Here is a 17796-nt window from a genome sequence, read left to right on the forward strand (position 1 = left end):
GAAGGATTTGAGGAAGCCTACATCCACAGAACATCTGTGGTTAGTTCTCCAAGATGTTTGGAACAACCTACCAGTGGAGTTCCTTCAAAAACTGCAATATACCTAGAAGAATTGATGCTGTTTTGAAGGCAAAGGGTGGTCACTCCAAATATTGATTTGATTTAGATTTCTCTTCTGTTCATTCACTTCATTTTGTTAATTGATGAAAATAAACTGTTAACACGTCCATTTTTAAAAGCATTCTTAGTTTACAGCATCAGTTTACAGCAGTTCACACCTGCCTAAAACTTTTGCACAGTACAGTATATTAAGGTCTTGCTTCCTCTCTACATCTTTCTCTCCACTAGTTCACAAGTGTGGAAACATCCTAGGCGTGATCCCCTCAGAATTTCTTAAGTGCTGCCTCCTGGGTGTCATGGGAGAAATGTCGCTGTTGCCCAGCAAGGCATCGAAGAGACATTGGAGGAGAACTGCTACAGGACACAAAACATCAGTAATTATTCATCAGGTAAACAAAGGTTCCTTATATTAAATAAATAAACCACATGTATCAGGAATCATTACTTATTCAATAAGAAGGCTGGGGTGAACTGAGGATGGAGAAAATCATAAACATGAAATCATCCAATACATTAAATCAATGGGGCTTTGGCTTAAATCGTATGAGACATCACAAACTTTGCTATATGTATAGCAATAGAAAGCATCACTGTCATCAAGGTATTCAGTACACATGGCTTTTTCACCATTGTACCATACATACTTCACTGGCATAACTATGGTGCATAAGGCTATGCCCCTGAAAATATAGCTAGGTCAAGAGTCTTTATTACATAGCCCTTGTTAAATGGTGGTAACACACTGAGTAAATAACATAATGCAGGGTTTAAAGCATTGTAAAGGTAAAGGTGTGTAACTTTTCGCTCACCCTAAAATTAATTTTGAATTAATGAAATGAAATGAAGGAGAGATAAACAGATGTGTAGTTCCCCCTAGCTGCCCAGGCTATTTGTCATGTAGTTTTGTAGCCTGACGTTGTCATACTCATAATTCTAGTCAGAATATGAGTCTGATACTGCCCCATTGGGCTGTGATTATGGGGCGTGTTTCAACCGAACCAGGAAAAAAAATGCCTCTTCGTCCTATTGGATAGACCTACAACCAATCAGAGCAACGTAGCTGATAAATTCAACTTTTACCGAGTCCCGTAGGAAGGACGGCAAAAACATCTTTTCGATCGACAAATGCCTTGATCGCGTTTCTCTGTTCCTCTTTCAAAATGAATGCGCTGTCGATGTCTTCTAAAACAGACTCGATGGCAGAATCTACACACCTCAGCTCTCCAGTGGCAGCCATGTTTGTTGAAAACGAATTCAACCCAAGCGCTCTTTGGTGACGTGGTTGATTACGTTACTGTTGATCATATGTCCATCATCGTATAAAGCCCGCCCTGACAATTTGATTGGTACGAACAGCTCTGGTGCAGGCATAGTTCCGCCCCAACGGAGCAATGCCAAACTGAACTTCCCAACCTCAAATGTTGTGAGCGGGGCTAAGTTCGGCTGGCACCCAGGCTAGTAGTTTTGTGCTCTGGGCCAGAAAATCAGTGAAACTGTAAAGAACAGCTCGTACAGCACAATGTCACTAGATATATTGCTGAAGTACATCAGTTAGCAAGCTAGCTGTCTTTTATCAGTGCCAACTATGCAATTGTGTCTTGTGTGGCAATGTCATTTAGTTAGTAAAGTAACCAAAACAGGCAGGTCAAGGTTTACTTTTTTTTTCTCTTTCTGAGTATGGACAGTTATACAGCATGCATCCATGTGTGTGTGTGTGTGTGTGTGTGTGTGTGAGTGTGGAGAGTGTGTCTATTTGTAGAGAGAGAGTAGAGAGAGAGAGAGACTAACAATGAAATGCCGACTTGTCACCAGATATATTCCATTTTTGATGCAGCATATTTGGATGTATTATGCAGTAGCATGAATGTTGTTTTGAGCTTCTGAAATACACTGTTGTGTCTCCCATTGTTCACACTGGCATTGTCCTCTGTGTAAGGACATCATTCAAGCTATTAGCTTGTATCCAGCGTTGAGAGTAACTGGTTCGCTGTAGCTTGGAATGTCTGATCCCTATCACTGTAAAGCTCGAGCAGCACATGTTGCAGTCTCTTTTCAAAATTGAATTTTTTTTTCAAAATCTCAGGCTATTGGAAAACACTGTCCTGTTCCCCTTTGAACTCACCTCTACTGTATGTTGATGCAACAGAGCAAGCAGAACACGTTATGGCCTAATAACTATTGCTGCTCATTGCATAGAAGGACATTTGTGTTCTGAACTGCACTGAGGATTACAATTTAGGCATTTCAACGCCATATTTTACATGATAACACTAAGGCTAACTCGCGCAATCTTGAGTGTATTGAAGGATATGAGTGAACTTGGCTTTTGCAGTATAAACATGGAAGATGTCAAAAAGCCGGACAATCAGGACTCCACCCAGACATCTGGCCAGATGACGGACAGAGAGCTAGAAAAACTGTCTGGCTGAAAGCTTAACACATGGCCACCCTTGTTGAAGACCTTATCTTGAAGACCTTATCCTATAAACTTGAAGACATCTCATTTCAGACCTGAATAGCATACTTCACTTTCCATAACAAGATAAAAGCCAACATGCAGCCACTGTTATTTCATTCATAAGCATAGCCTATTTCTGTTTCCTAGGTGACTTTCTGAATGCACAACCTGCTAACTCATTTATTCCACAGTTACACCAAAATTATTATTCACATTTCTTGCTCTGCTTCGTATGTCGAACTAATCTTCCCCCAGTATGTTGAACTGGAGGCAGTTATATCTATGTCTTATTTTGGCTCTACTTAAGACGCAGGACAAGGTATCAATCAAAGTTTAGCCAAAACGTGTCATTCTCCATAACAACTTCAGGCATTGTAATCACATAGTCTAGTATAAAGTGTTAAGGACATTAGATATGAGCTCTGCCCTATAAAGCCAAAATAAACCTCTTAAAATGTTAGGGGAAAAAAATGTAAGTGTTCATTGGGGATAGGGCTGTCAGAAAGATGAATATCAGGTATAGTAAAGGGCTTTCAATAATGTAACATAATCCCACTGCCATCTGTTTGAACAAGACACAATATCCATGCCAAGAATGCATTTCTATCCACTACCCTGCTGGGTGACTAAATCTTTGTTGTCATTTATGAGCCTCCAGCATGGCTAATTAAAGTGTGACTCCACAAGAATTTTCTTTTCGGAAGGTGAACTCAAATATGACACCTTTGTTGGAATGCAGTATACCTTCAACGGGGGTGCCAACTCTGAGTTTACATTTTTTTTTAAATAAAATAAAAAAATATTTCTACAGTTATTCCGTTTTTTCAGGATAAAAACAGATTGTAATGGAGGCACAAGGCCGTTGTCACGTTGTCCTTTATGTCCTTGTCAATGGCTACATAACTAAACTTTATGGAAAAATCCACTATATTGGCTACTGTTCAACTGATGCTTCATTATTTTTAATAGAAAGTAGTGCAAAGTGAATGGAACCTTGTGAGTTAATGTGCTTCTAGTTTCAATGATGATTGTATCGTTTCACTCTTGCATTTTTTCCATTGCACAGATTAGGTGGGTTTCAGCAGTCCTCTATGCTATTGGGAAACATTGCTCTGAATGTTTGGGCCATTGTTTAAGGTCGGGATAGCTTTGCGTCTTGAGCAAGATGTTATCTCAAAGAGGACTCAGGAGGTATAAGATGGTCATAAAGATGGGCTTTATTTTACCCAAATAAGGCCCATAAGGCAGTAAAAACAATGACAATAACAAATGAATATAAATTAAACTTTTCAAAAAGACAAATACATGGGCATTATAGCCGCAATCAAATACGCAAATTAGTCGACTAAATAAAGGACCACATTAGCTAGTCCATGAGAGAGCTTGTAAGACGTATGTCCTATTAAACACGGCAACTCTCTCGAACAAATGAAAAAGGTAAGTTTAAGTAGCCTTGACAAGCACCTTCAATTGGCTCATACCAATCATTCATTTCAGGTGTGTCATCAGCAAGGCACCAACACCTGTGGCTCACAGCAGCCATACCTAAACATGATGTCCCAAACAGCTGGGAAAACCAAACTACACCACCATAGTATAATAGACCTATAGCCTTTACTTCACTACAAAATCACTGTATGATGGATTTTCTGAACGCAGCATTCCAAAAACACATAGCCTCATAAAACATAGTCACAACGAGGTCTAAATCAAAGACTCCCCAAACACAATCACGAGTCAACTAGATATACTACATATTCTGATCAATATCTATGGTCAAAGAACCATGAAAGTTCATAGACTCTTGGCTACAGGAGTCTTTATTTGTTTGGATTGTGTCTAGCCAGCACAAAGACATGCCACCATTTTCAAACCCCCCACTCAGAGTGTAAGGCGACTACAATGGAATGCTGGAGTTCTCAAATGTGGAGAGGAGTGCGTTTTAAAAGAAGATAACGGCACAGCATGTTATGGTGATTTGGAAGGGATCAAATTGGACCTGAGAACTGAAAGGGGCATGACAGGTGGAGCTTGAAAGAAGCTTAAAGAAAAGGAGAACAACTATTGCAGTAAGTTTATTTCTGTAGCCTGCTGTTCTTTGTGTTCACATTTCTTCATCGGCTCTGTGTCTCAGTGTGTTTGGATTTAACGCTTGCACTAAATGACAGGAAGCCTTACGGAGACTTCTGCATAAGGCTGAAACCACACAAACAAATACTGTATTTTATTCATTTCTAATAAAAGCATTTGTTTGTCAGACAATCTAAATAACTTACCTTAGAACACAAAACAACAGTGAAAACAGTAATAACAATAATAAAAAGCATGTGAAATCATGTCTGAGGACACACTCTGGAACAGTGGGGAGAAGTTGTAGAGGAAGTGCCACCAATCCGAGGTAAGACTTTTGACCAGTTGAAGAATACCTGGGGGATATTCCAAGTATGTGTTTTAGTGACTGACCCAGATAAGTTAACTCAGAGTAAGTGGTGAACCTCCTAATAGAAGAGCCCTAGCTACGACTTCATTATCCTAGCAAAACAAAGCCACTCGAGGCTCTTCTTTTAGGAGACTTACCACTTCCTCTGAGTTAACTTACCAAGGTTTGTCACTAAACCACGTACCTGGAATATCCCCCTGGTGGCCCTTGGTGTGAAATGCAAATGTTCTCTTGCAAGCATCCCTAGGGGATTATTCACCATGGCAACTATGGCTGCAGACAGGCCCCCAAACCTGGTATATATCCAGGAGGATCTGAGTCTGTGTAACAGGGCAGCAAACTCCCAGATACATCCGATTATCCGTGGAGCATCCAGGAAAATACCAGTATTCCAGTCCGAATATACCTGATATACCTTTACACACAGTGAAAGTTAATTCCAGGGGGAGTCGTCATACATCAGTTATATTTCACTACAAACAATATGTTATGACATCTGGCAGTTGACATAGCACTCTACATAATTTCAAACCCAACCAATGCCATTACCTCTCTGTCAACAAAACTGTGTTGACTTGAGATATGTGTTATGTTGTTAAAGTTTGCAAACGTAGTTTTTATTACTGCCTACATCAGTTGGAGTGTATTCATAAAAGCATGTATGCTTTGTAAGTGATGCTATGCTCAGTTGTAGAATACCTATTTTTTCACACAAACACTAAAAAAATCTTATAATTCACAAGCCTGACCATTACCCTTGACTAAATGTACATAGGTGACCAACACTAATTTTAGAACCTTGTTTTGTGCTCCTATGATTTAGTTTTCTCAAAAATATGGGGCAAATTCTTTGATGTTAATTTGCAGAGCATTTGATGGGCCCCTGAAATTCAACCTTAGTGCCACACATTAGCATTCACTGCCACAAATCCTGCTTTTGGTGGGTGGTAACAACCTGATTGGGTAGCGTGCTGATTCAAAGACCTGCTGCAAGCATGAGCTCTCAAGCGGGATGTTGAGGGAGCTAATTTTTCTTAATCAGTGACTCTGCCAGACATGTCAAATCCTAAGTAACCGTAGACCTCACAGGCAAAACGGGGGGGAAAAAAACCTCACCATGATTCACAAAGCAGTTACAGAGAACGTCTGCCTCCTTTGTTGCACTTGAAGTGTGGCAGGCAATGCATGGCTAATCCATGGAGTGGCATGGCATGTGGATGGGTCTGTGGTGTGTGTGAGCTCTGGTCACCTACGGCTTGACTGATGAGCCTCTTCATAATGCAAATGAATCCTCAGCATGACATACTGAGTGGCACTGCTGTGTCACTTCTCTCTCTCTCTCTCTCTCTCTCTCTCTTGCCTTCATTTGATCTCCTTCTAAATCCCCCTCTATTCTTTTTTTTTTACTCTGCTATTTTTGTCTTTTCATCGTTTCCCCTGCTTTTAAAAATTTCATATCCTAGCATTCTAGAAGCTTCTTATCTTTCCACCTCATACGCACTCCCTCTCTCTCAAACTTTTCCCCCCTCACACAGACACGCACACACAGACATACTCACATACACACACATACTTTCTCTCTCACACACAAACATGCACACACATCCGAAACACAGAGGGAGTTGTGTAGCCACATTAGCCTGTGAAACATCTGCCGTACTGTTCTGGCAGGAGAAACAGGAGCAGGCTGCGGCTCTCAGTACCAGGTAAACGACAGGTACATCTCCAGATCGCTGGCACCTCGCCCACTCACCCGAGCCTCCATCCATCATCAGCTCCGGTTGGGGTGGGGATTTGAAAAAGGACAAAAAGCCAAAGGCCATGAAAACATCTGCTCATCAGATCTCTCCAACTGGGAGGACATTACATCTGTAGAGGCTCACAGAGAACACGTTGTCATCTGGCTAGATGGTTCACTGTTTACCAACATGTGTGGGGGAAAAAACACATGTCAACTTGCCTCACAATTTTGTTAATGACAGCCATGTGTATACCAAAGGGGAAAAATCTGCTTGAAGTGAGTCCCCTTTCTGTTGTATTATGACGTGCTGAACCGTTATATTTTGAATGATCCTGAAACATCATCCCTAGTCTCTTTGATGAGTTGTAATTTTAACAATTAAAGATTCTGTGCTTCAACCGAGTAAAATGTCCTTATCAAATAGACTTATGCTTCTGTCATGTCAGCGTCTGTCTCCAGGGCTTGCTGGAGGGCTGGTGGAGGAACATATGCAGAGAAAGGAGAAGTCCCTCTCCTCTCCAAAGGACACTTCTGCTCCGAGAGATAGTCTGTGTTCTGCTGGTGTCATCAGAGGTTGAGGAAGGACAGCCATGTCATGTGATGAATACTCCGGAGAGGCAGACAGCAGACAGGGCCTCCTAAAGCTTCTGCTCTCCTAGTTTTCCCAGCAACATTCCTAGGTCATATTAGCATGTTTGTATACACATCAACGAAATTGGAAAACAAGGAATCCAAATCATAAAAGGAATCCAAATAATTTATTCCTGATCCAGGCCTGTTTCTGGTTCATGGACTTGCAGCACATCAAGGAGCAGTATCTTTTTGCGGGGGCTGATCCGGCCAGGGGTCTTGGGTCTTCTTGAGTGACAGGAGAACAGTTGCTTTAAAGACACAGGTTACAGTTGAGCCTGTTCAAGGGTGGCTGTTTGACCTTTCATTAACACCACATTGTACTCCATCAGGAGTTCATCCTATATTTTATTTTCCTTTATTGAACATTGCACCAATGGCAAACCTGTCATGGCTAGGTCAGGCTTAAGTCATTACATACAATGTCACTAGGACATATAAACTTATATTGCTTGATGTCCTGGCTGTGACTGGTGTGTGTGTGTGTGTGAGTGTGTGTGTGTGTGTGTGTGTGTGTGTGTGTGTGTGTGTGTGTGTGTGTGTGTGGGTATGTGGGGGTGTGGGTGTGAGATGGAAGCTATCCACATTCCCAACCCAATGTGTCGGAAACGGTTTCAGAGTGTTAATTTGAAGCCTTGAGGTATCGCTGGACAGAGGAGCAGACCAATCATTTAGGAGAATAGACACAACAGTAAAAGCATTTGGCATTACACAAGCAGGAGCTCATTAAATGCCCTGGTGGTTTTAATGGCTTGCATGGCAGCCTTTGCATTCTGAGGTTCTTCTATGCAATCAACACAGGGAGAAGGGGAAGACGAGCGGCACAGTCTTTCAATTAACCCCAGACTCCCCCTCCATTCGACCAAGCACCTCTTTGGCCGACCTTACACAGATTTATGGAGCAATGAAATTGACAAGGTTATGAAAATATGTCCCGCTCCAGGACAGGGAGCCTCCTGAGCAACCTTTCGGTGCTGATGGCGGCCATTATGAAGAGTGTCAAAAGCGGGCTGTGAGAAATGGTGGCGTCCCTCAAACGCTCCCTCTGCTCCTCGTGCTGATGTATGAGCGCACACGGACAAAGATGGATGGCAGGTGGTTAGAAGCTGAAAGCAGAAGGAGCGCCTTCTTGCCTCAAAAACCCAGCGGGCCGCTTTGGGACTCCAAGTCGCCTTTTCTCAGTGTTGGTAGAGAAATGGATGCTTTCTGACCTTAATTCTTCAGCATGAACTGGGTTTGTGTTGGTTGAGCGACCTGTCATGCATTTATTACTGAGGAGCAGTGGGGAGTCATGGGGAGCATGACAATATGGACATGTTAGTGCTACGCTAAATATTTCGTCATAACCACTCCAATAGCTTCACCTTCATGACAGCTTTTTAAAACATATCTACTAATACAGCTATACTACTGTTGTCATTTCCACACCTCATGACTCGACCCAAGAGGAAGTGATTATCCCGAGCTCAATATATCTGTTCTATTTCATCCTTGCTCTTCACCCCCTGATTACATTGGACAGATCACACATATATACACACACTGTGGATTTATTATTTAATGAAAGAGACTTAGCAGACCATCTAAAAGAAGCATTTGATTTTTTGTCAATTAAATGATCAGATCAAAACATACACTGTTTTAGAACAATGACAGTACAAATTGGATTCTGCTGAGATGCAGGAGAGCATCCAGTAAAATGGGTTTGATAGTGAAAATAATTTGAAACGGACATCCACAGTAGCTAGGCTAGTTCAGCTATATTATGTCTGTGATGCTTTGGCATGAACATAAACATCTGAGGAGGTTGTTTTACTTGGCATTACAGCCGCCAATTCCCTATCAATTATAGAAGCAGTTGGTTCTCTAATGAGTGAAGTTGGAAAACTGTCAAATCTGTCCATCTCCCTGATGACTGAGAATGAAAACATGCCATGAAAGAGAAGATTGGCATTGCAGTAGACAAGCTGTGTCTTCAATCCTACCATCAGAAAAGTCAATATGTATTAATTATACAACAACTCAACCAGTGGCGTAACGTAGTCACGACGGGCCCAGGTGCAAGATATTATGACAGAAGCGACGGGTGTGTAGGTTACCTGTTGCATGGTTGCTGACACACCACTGAGGGCAGCGATGCTGATCCCAGCTGAACTGCTGCACTGCGGCTAGCAAGGGGGTCGTCCGTGGCGGACTCCGTGGGCTGGCGACTAGTTGACGGGCTAGTTAAAAAGCCAAAAGAATCTAATTTAGGCAGCTTTGCCACCTTCTCCTCCTGTTCGTTTCTCTTTTGCCTTTTTTTACTTCCACTCTTATGCTTAAAAGGCATTGTTACGAGTAAAGTTGTGCTGTGGTCAATGAACTAGGTCGTCGTGACCTTCAAATTAGTTTAACTATAGCGTATTGTATCGTCACATGATCAAATAGAGACTTGACATTGGACAACAACATACATATTACCCAGCAATCATCATTGCTAATCACAAAAATACCAAAGAAAATAAGAACTTATTCATTTCATTGAATAGTTTTTTGATAGTTTCTATAGTGTATGAAGGATAAGCATATGATTTTGTTATAAATTGCTACTATTTTCCCCCCAAAATAATGAAAAAACATTGACGGAAATAAGTTTGCCTTTTTTTTTAAGAGCATTAGACACTGCTAACAGTGTAAAAACAGTTTGTCTTTGAACACAAGCATATCTGAGAGGTGAAAATTGACGCAGTACTCGGGGGGCCCGTCGAGAGACGTATGAATATCTTTGGGCCCAGCTACTGGCCCCGACACCCTACGGGCCCAGGTGCAGCCGCACCTGCTGCACCTCCTATAGTTACGCCCCTGAACTCAACCATTTGTTTGCAATTGGTAATGGAAATGGTGTTAGTGGGAGTTGTTGTATACCTCATTTGAAAATGCCAACAACTGTCCCTAATAATCTTATCTCATCAAGCTACTGAAGAGATTATCTTCAGAATTAGATAAAAAAAAAACATTTGATCTTAGTTTTCACAGCAACCCCAATGCATTGGGTGCTATCAGGCACCTCAAAGCCTGGTCACAGTTGAACTGTTTGCCACATCCTGCATTCCTGTAGCATCTGGTTGATTTCTTCCACCTCTCCCCCATTGTCACAGAGACAACCTCAGGAGGTTTGTACGTGAAAATGTATATGAATGTAACGTATTCATGTTTGGTCTTGAATTGATCATTTTGATGTGGGCAGTGGTCTGATCATGGTTTAATTGCCAACTAAAGTACCTGTTGTATACCTCTAGTCATTGTAACCCCTTCCTGGGCAAACCCAGAAGTCCAGGATTGGTGGGAGGAGAATGTTATCTTTGGGCATCAGGGACTTAATGTGGCTGGTTTGTGGTAAATGCATAGGGATGGGTCTTGAGTGTTTGGTCTCTTCTTCTCTTTCTGCTGCTGCCCCCCTTCTGCCTCTGAGCTTGGGGAGCCCCTGTTTCCCTGCTGTTATTTTTTAAACAAGGCTGACTGCTGTCAGTTTTTTATTGCACAAACGACTCACTGCAACACACAAATATGGAGGCGACACAGCACACACACACACACACACAGACACAGACACAGACCTGAGGTCGCCGTGAATTCGACTTCTGCCTTTAACCCATCCCGGACCTTCCCCCCTCCAGGATCCTCCAGGAGCAGTGGGCAGCTTCTCAGCGCCCGGAGACCAAGTGAACCGTCCGACTCGGTCAAGGATGGACAGGAGTGTTCTGTTCTTTTTGCATGTTTTTCTGTTGGGGTTCTTAGTGGAGGACACCCCTTGTGAACACAGGGAGAACATGCAAACTCCACACAGAAAGGCCCGGGAGATAGCCCACCTAACCACTGAAGGTCTGGGGAGGACCTGCCCCCCAGAGCCAATAGCGCCCCATGCGGGGATCGAACCAATGACCTTCTTGCTGTGAGGCGGTAGTGCAAGCACCTGAGCCACCGTGCCACCGTGCTGTCCTACTCTGTCTGTGTGTCTTTTACCAACCCCTTTCTCTCATTCATCTCAGGTTTGGGTTTATGTTATTTTCTATCTCATGCATTCAGGTTTATCAGGTTTATTTGGTCATTTAAAGCAGGGGTTTTCAACTGGTTTTGTCCCAGGGACCACCATTCTGACTAGAAAGTAATTTGCGGCCCACTGATGTGCCTGCACGCGCGTGCGTGTTTGTAACCGCCGTCGCCACGCCCCCTCCCCCTGCACAGATATTCTGCCTATAACACTTAAATATGTGCAGTTATCAGGGTAGATCACTAACCGCCATCGCCACGCCCCCTCCCCCTGCGCACATATTCCGCCTGTAGCACTTGTCAGTGTATTTTCTTCGATATTTTTCACAATATTCAAGAGTAATCTGGAAATGTGTTGAAATATCAAAGCGAATTTATAAAAATAAAAGAATTCAATGGTGAACTGATCAACATAGGCTCATGTCGCGGACCCCCTGCAATGCCGTCGCGGACCACCAGGGGGCCACGGACCCCTGGTTGAAAACCCCTGATTTAAAGTAACACTATGGAGTTTCTGAAGCCGCCAGGTAGGGGGCTACTTTCTGCTGGACTATTCAGTAACGTATTTGCTGTCTTGCTTTGTCTTGTGTTGCACTTGCTTGATGTTTGACTGTGTTAGGTTGTTGACTCGCTAGTTTGTCATAAAAAAAGTAAGCAAATTTCAACAGGTTTCGCTAAGGTTAGCCGCTAGCAAGACTTCTTGTTAGCGATGTTAGCAAGCTTGTGATAACACGCTTGGACATTGATGCTAGTAATAAGTGCTCTCGCGTCGGCTTCTTTGTAATGTTATTGTGATAGCTATGTTGGCTAGCTTGCCAACAACTTTTGCAACACAGTCAAACATCAAGCAAGCGCAATACAAGACAAAGCAAGACAGCAAATACGTTTGATAGGTGAAAATTCACCCTAGTTACCTCAGGACTCCGGAGCTGCATATAAGTATATTTATTAGACAAACAACAATTGCAATCGGGCTCACTCCCAGCACAAGGCTGAAAGTGAAGCAATGATAAACACATCGCACAAGGTTTATATAGACAGAAGTTGAGCGTTCAGCAAGGATAACCACGTGGTGGATTTCTCACGTCCGAGGCAAGGATGGAAGTTTTGCAAGGTCGGAAGTAGTACAGTTCGTCCCTTCTTATCACTTCTGGTCTAAACATGCTCTTGTACATATGCAGACTAAGTGGCACCTAATATTCTAAGTTACACACACGCAGAAACACAGAAAAGCCATGTTCCTGCATACATAAGTACATGATTCATATGTAGCGCCCCCTAGTGTACAGCTGACTACGCCACCCCTTGATCTCAATGTGTCTGTGCTAAGGCCAGAGCAAAGGGAACTGTCTCAATAATCCGTACAGACACAGGTTCTTTAGAAAAGTATAAAAATAGTCTTTATTAATACATGGTATTAAAAGTGTTGGTTTGGGTTGGTCAACAGTAAAATAAATAACAAGGGAATACAGTGGGGGATCGCCAAGCTAACGGCACAGGAGCCAGAGAAGACAATGAGAACCACAACTAGAAGGGTTAGGGTCCCAATCACACGTGATCACTGTCTATAGACACACTGCAACTAAATGTCACTCTGATAAACTTAATTTAAGGACTCAAGACTTCATGCTTCACAGCAACTTCCTGTCACACGTCTAAGCTACACATTAAGTGCAAGAGGGGGAACTAGGGAGATTGCCTTCTCAAAAGGGCCCTGTATGTTACCCTGGCTCCACCACCACCGAGGCTGGCTACACGAGAGGGAAGGGGGGACAAAACAAAGGAATAAAAGAAGAAACCACTCTAGCCTGTGATGTACAATAACTGCACTCACTACAATACTCGTTACAATCAACAGGCTAGAGGAAAAACAAACCAAAATCTAGTTAAGCACTAATCACCACCACAATCATACGTGTAGAGAACAGCAACTAACAATTCCCATTGCCGTTAAACACGTCTGCCGCTCACGTTAGTCAGTGAGGAACACTGCGTTTGTAGCAGGTACCCCACGGCAGCCACAATACCCAGCGGGTGCTGGTGGAAAACAAACACACATGTTACAGTCCGTCAGTTAAAAACAATGTATGACAACAGTTATGCTGGGCGTTACATCATCGTACCTTGCATAAGGAAATGGTCCCGCAAACACTGGTAAAACACGGTTGGGTCAGCGTCTGCTCCCACACACACACGCTATTAAAACAAACATTCCTTAGATTGCTAACCGCAGTGAAATTAGCATCAAGAACGAAACGCGTCAACAGACCTACTCACAGCAAGACCGCACCCACAGCATGGCTTCCTCACACCGGTGCCGGCAGCAGAGTGACAACATACCGTGTAAGGACCCCCAGGTGTCTATATATACGCCTGCCTCCAAAGCATTTAGATGGCCTACCAGATGCCCACTCCACCCCCCAATTAGTGACGTGATTGGCACTAGGAAGAGGGCGCTCAGGGCAGAGAGAGACTAAGGGACCTAGTCCTAGCCTGGTGCACAGGCTACACATATAAGGAATATTTTAATACAAAGCACTTGATTATTATATTCTTAAGTCATTAACAGTGTTTGGAAATTATCTCCATCAACGTTACTGAATAGTCCAGCAGAAAGTAGCCCCCTACCTGGCGGCTCCAGAAACTCCATAGTGTTACTTTAACTGCATTTGGTATAATTGACATCCAACTTGTGTATTCACTTGCCATTATTCACATTTGTAGCTATTCATTTGAGTTGTACATAACATTCACTTTGACTGATACTTGTTAATTGTATTAATAAAGAGTAAACAAATGACTGTGTTGACCACCTTCATTCTTGCTGTTAACATTGAATTTATCATAGTACATACAGTGTCACAGTGTGTTATGTGTGTTATGTTTACAGCAGTTTTTAACAATTATATTGTTATGTGTTTTTGCACAACCTGTGTGATATTGTGTCTATTATCCTGTTTTTGTAATTCTGTAATGTCTGTAATGTGCGCTGTCTGTGCATGTTTGCACACATGTACTTGATGTAGTCCTGCGTAGGTCTGTGTAGTCTTCTGTGACCCTGTGTTCCTCTGTGTAGCACCATGGTGGAGGAATGCTGGTCCTGAAGCCATGTACTGTATTAGCTGGTTGAAATGACAATAGAGCCAGTCTACAGTCTACATGCCATGACATCAAATATTACAGTTACAAAGAGCTAGACATCCAGCCTATGCATTACATCTGTCCCCGATGAAACACAATGTAACACACCCTAAAAGGGAGGTTGAGGCTCAGACGCAAAGCTCAGAATACGTGCAAGAGAAATCAGAACACCGTGCTTAATAATAAAAGAGATTTATTTAGCGACTCCAGGGAATTGATAATAAATATAAAACATTAAAATTGCGCTTCCTAAAAGTAGTGCCAGCACTCAAAGTTCAAATGTCTGTCTGGGTGTCCAGGTAGGTTCGTATGGTTTCAGCACCGTGCGCGTCAGTCTCGTTCTCCCGGGACACGGCCAAGCCAGACGCTCTTCTGGTTCTCTGATTCTCATTCACACACACGACACAGCTTGGACAGGGTCCATGGCCGGCAGTCCGCAAGCAACTCTCCTCTGGTCCAACCTTAATACATGGACACAGCGTCAGACAATACTCATTACAATTAAATGAAACCCAGAGAAAGTATAGAGCCCACACCAAAGAATATCGCGATCACCAACCTTAATACATGGACACAGCGTCAGACAATACTGTCATTAGCTTGTGGACACGGGTATAAATAGGAACATTGTGATGGGAAACACCTAAGGAGGGGAGTGGCATAATGCTAGGCACCTGTGCTTAATTAGTGATCATGCTACACACGTGCGGTAGAAAAGGTTCGTGCTCAGTGCTCATTTAAAGTGTGCCAATCACCACTACACTCATGTGAAACACTACACACCACTCAGAACACACCGTGAATCACTGCAAACAACCCTCAGGCCCAAAACACCATGTTACACACAACATAACACGTTACTGGACAGGTTTACTCTTAAACTGACTTGCAACTGTTTAGTTTAACCCTTTTACTATTATAACAACAAAAGAGTTGTTCATTCCCAGTAGTTATTTTCCTATAGAGTCAATCATGCCAGATTGTTGCATGTTGCCTTTTCCTGCATCTAGTTGGAAGGGGTAGGCATACCATTGCTGTACCAGGATCTGGTTCAATAATCACAACAAACTATCAAAAATCTCATCAACAAAAACTTTTCCCTAGAACTGAATAATTTGTATATGTCAGTATGCTGCCTCAGAAAAATTATTCAGTATTTGATATGTTTTGTGAGGCTTTACACACTGTTTTGCTTGTGATTGCCCAAGGCCATATTTTCTGTAAAACACAGATTTCACTTGGATGTTGTTTTTCTAGGAAGGGAGTTAAAACTGCTTGTGTACACAGTGGCACATCATTGAGGAAATTAAAATGAAACCACTCTCCACCTTCAGAGATCTCTCCCTGTATGAGATATTACCAATACCAACAGGCTCTCCCAGGTCCCACACCTCCACTGTAATGCCCACTGGCATTATATCCAGCTAAGACTCTTCTGTAAACACTACTGATTTACATTAACATCTGCTCAGCCCACTCACGCAACGAAGCAAATATGAAGACAGCAACAGATTTCCTCACTGCTACACAGACTGCAGGTCTATCAATCCTGGAGTTTCAGGACCTGTGGGACCTCTGCTTTGAATCTACAAGTAACTTGAAGGGAAAACAACAAGCATAAATGGCAGACATGACTGAGGCAAACTTGATCAGCAACAAAAGGAAAATTTGCGATTCGTTTGCTTAGCTGAACTTGAAACACACATGGGTTAAGTATGGTGTGACAAGTGTTCACTGTTTGTCATCACTTTGGGTCTGACTGTTGACTGCATACCCTGTGGTGATGTATGTAAATCCACATTATTATACGGCTCTTCAGAATGTTCCAAAAAGTTCCGTTGATTTGAATGGGCCATCCCAACGTTCGCCGGTGAATATTTCCTGATATTCACCGCTGCAAAAAGATATTGACCGCTGTCATTGGCAACGTTTTTTTTTTGCTTCTAATTCACATCTTTCATATCATTCCGCAAGTAGTCCGGTCATTTAACGTAACAGACTCATTGTAATTTGAAGTCAGCAAGTAATGGGTTGCTACGCAACAACTGAAACTTAAAAGTTCTATTTGCTTGAAGAACTATTTATTTCTTAGCGGAAATCACGAAACGGCAACTAAATCGTTAAAAAGAGGTCTTCTATAGTTTTTGGCAAGTAACCGTATAATAAGCGGGATAATGTATTGTCCGTCGGTCATTATCCAAAAATAAATCCCTTCAGGACGAAATAACACCCCTCTGCTGCGCGTCGGGGTGTTGTTCGCCCCGTCGGGATTTATTTTTTGGATAATGACCTCCGGACAATACATTATCCCTTACTTATAGTATTAGAGTAAAATCAGTTATACGTATATAAGTACAGTTATAAGTATAGCTCCAAGCAGCAACAAGGGGGCCAGTTGCCATGGAAACTTGATGTGGAAACTTGTAATGGGCGAATGCTTTGAAAATAAAAAGAAATGTCTGATAACTTTCATGAGGCTATGTCTGAAGATCATTTGTCCAAATTTGGTAAAAATTCGAGAAGGTTTGTGGCAGCTGAAAAATTTTATAGGTTTTTAAATAAATCTAATACGGTGGACACATACATTTGTTTGACATGATAAGTTGCCATGCCAAATCCTTGGGATTTCCTAAGATATCACCAGACATAACAACCAATTTCATAAGGCCAACAGATCAAAAGGTGTTAGGAAAAACACATTACTTATTGCAGTGGTCAAATGATGTGGTCAAATGATGTGGTCAAATGATGCAAACATGTTTTTGCTTCTTCAAAATGGGGTCTTGAGGGGGGCACTGTGGCACGAGCCAATAAGCCCCCCATTAATGGGCTACAATGCCCACGGGGACATAGGTTCGATTCCAGCCTGCTGTCGTTTCCCGATCCTATCCCCACCTCTTCACTCATCCTCACTTCCTGTCCAAAATACTTCACTGTCCTATCCAAATAAAGGTTAAAAAGCCCATAAATAAATCTTAAAATGGGGTCTTGAAGCCAGGCACCAGGTTTGGTTTTGATACATCAAATCGTTGCTGAGATATGATCTCAATTCCTGTTTGGCGATTGACTTTTGTTGGTTGGATGCTTTGGAAAATCAAAAATCCAGATGATATATTTTTTGTGAGGCTTGGTCTGAAAAACATCTGTGCCAATTTTGGTGAATATCAGAAAAAAATTGTGACCTGTGAAATGTAATTGCGCAATCACATAATAATACAAATAATATAAATAGCAGTTT

General features: G+C 42.3%; 1 long non-coding RNA gene across 1 annotated transcript; it reads right to left on the minus strand.

The window, feature by feature from the left end:
* Positions 1-12794: 12794 nt before the first annotated feature.
* On the minus strand, positions 12795-13832 carry LOC116218424. Its single transcript, XR_004162845.2, has 3 exons — positions 13695-13832; positions 13541-13613; positions 12795-13454 (listed from the first exon to the last, which is right to left on the minus strand). It is a non-coding gene; the product is annotated as an uncharacterized LOC116218424 (long non-coding RNA).
* Positions 13833-17796: the final 3964 nt, after the last annotated feature.

This window comes from Clupea harengus, chromosome 22 (assembly GCF_900700415.2).
Source record: "Clupea harengus chromosome 22, Ch_v2.0.2, whole genome shotgun sequence".
In the NCBI taxonomy this organism is placed as follows: Eukaryota; Metazoa; Chordata; class Actinopteri; order Clupeiformes; family Clupeidae; genus Clupea; species Clupea harengus.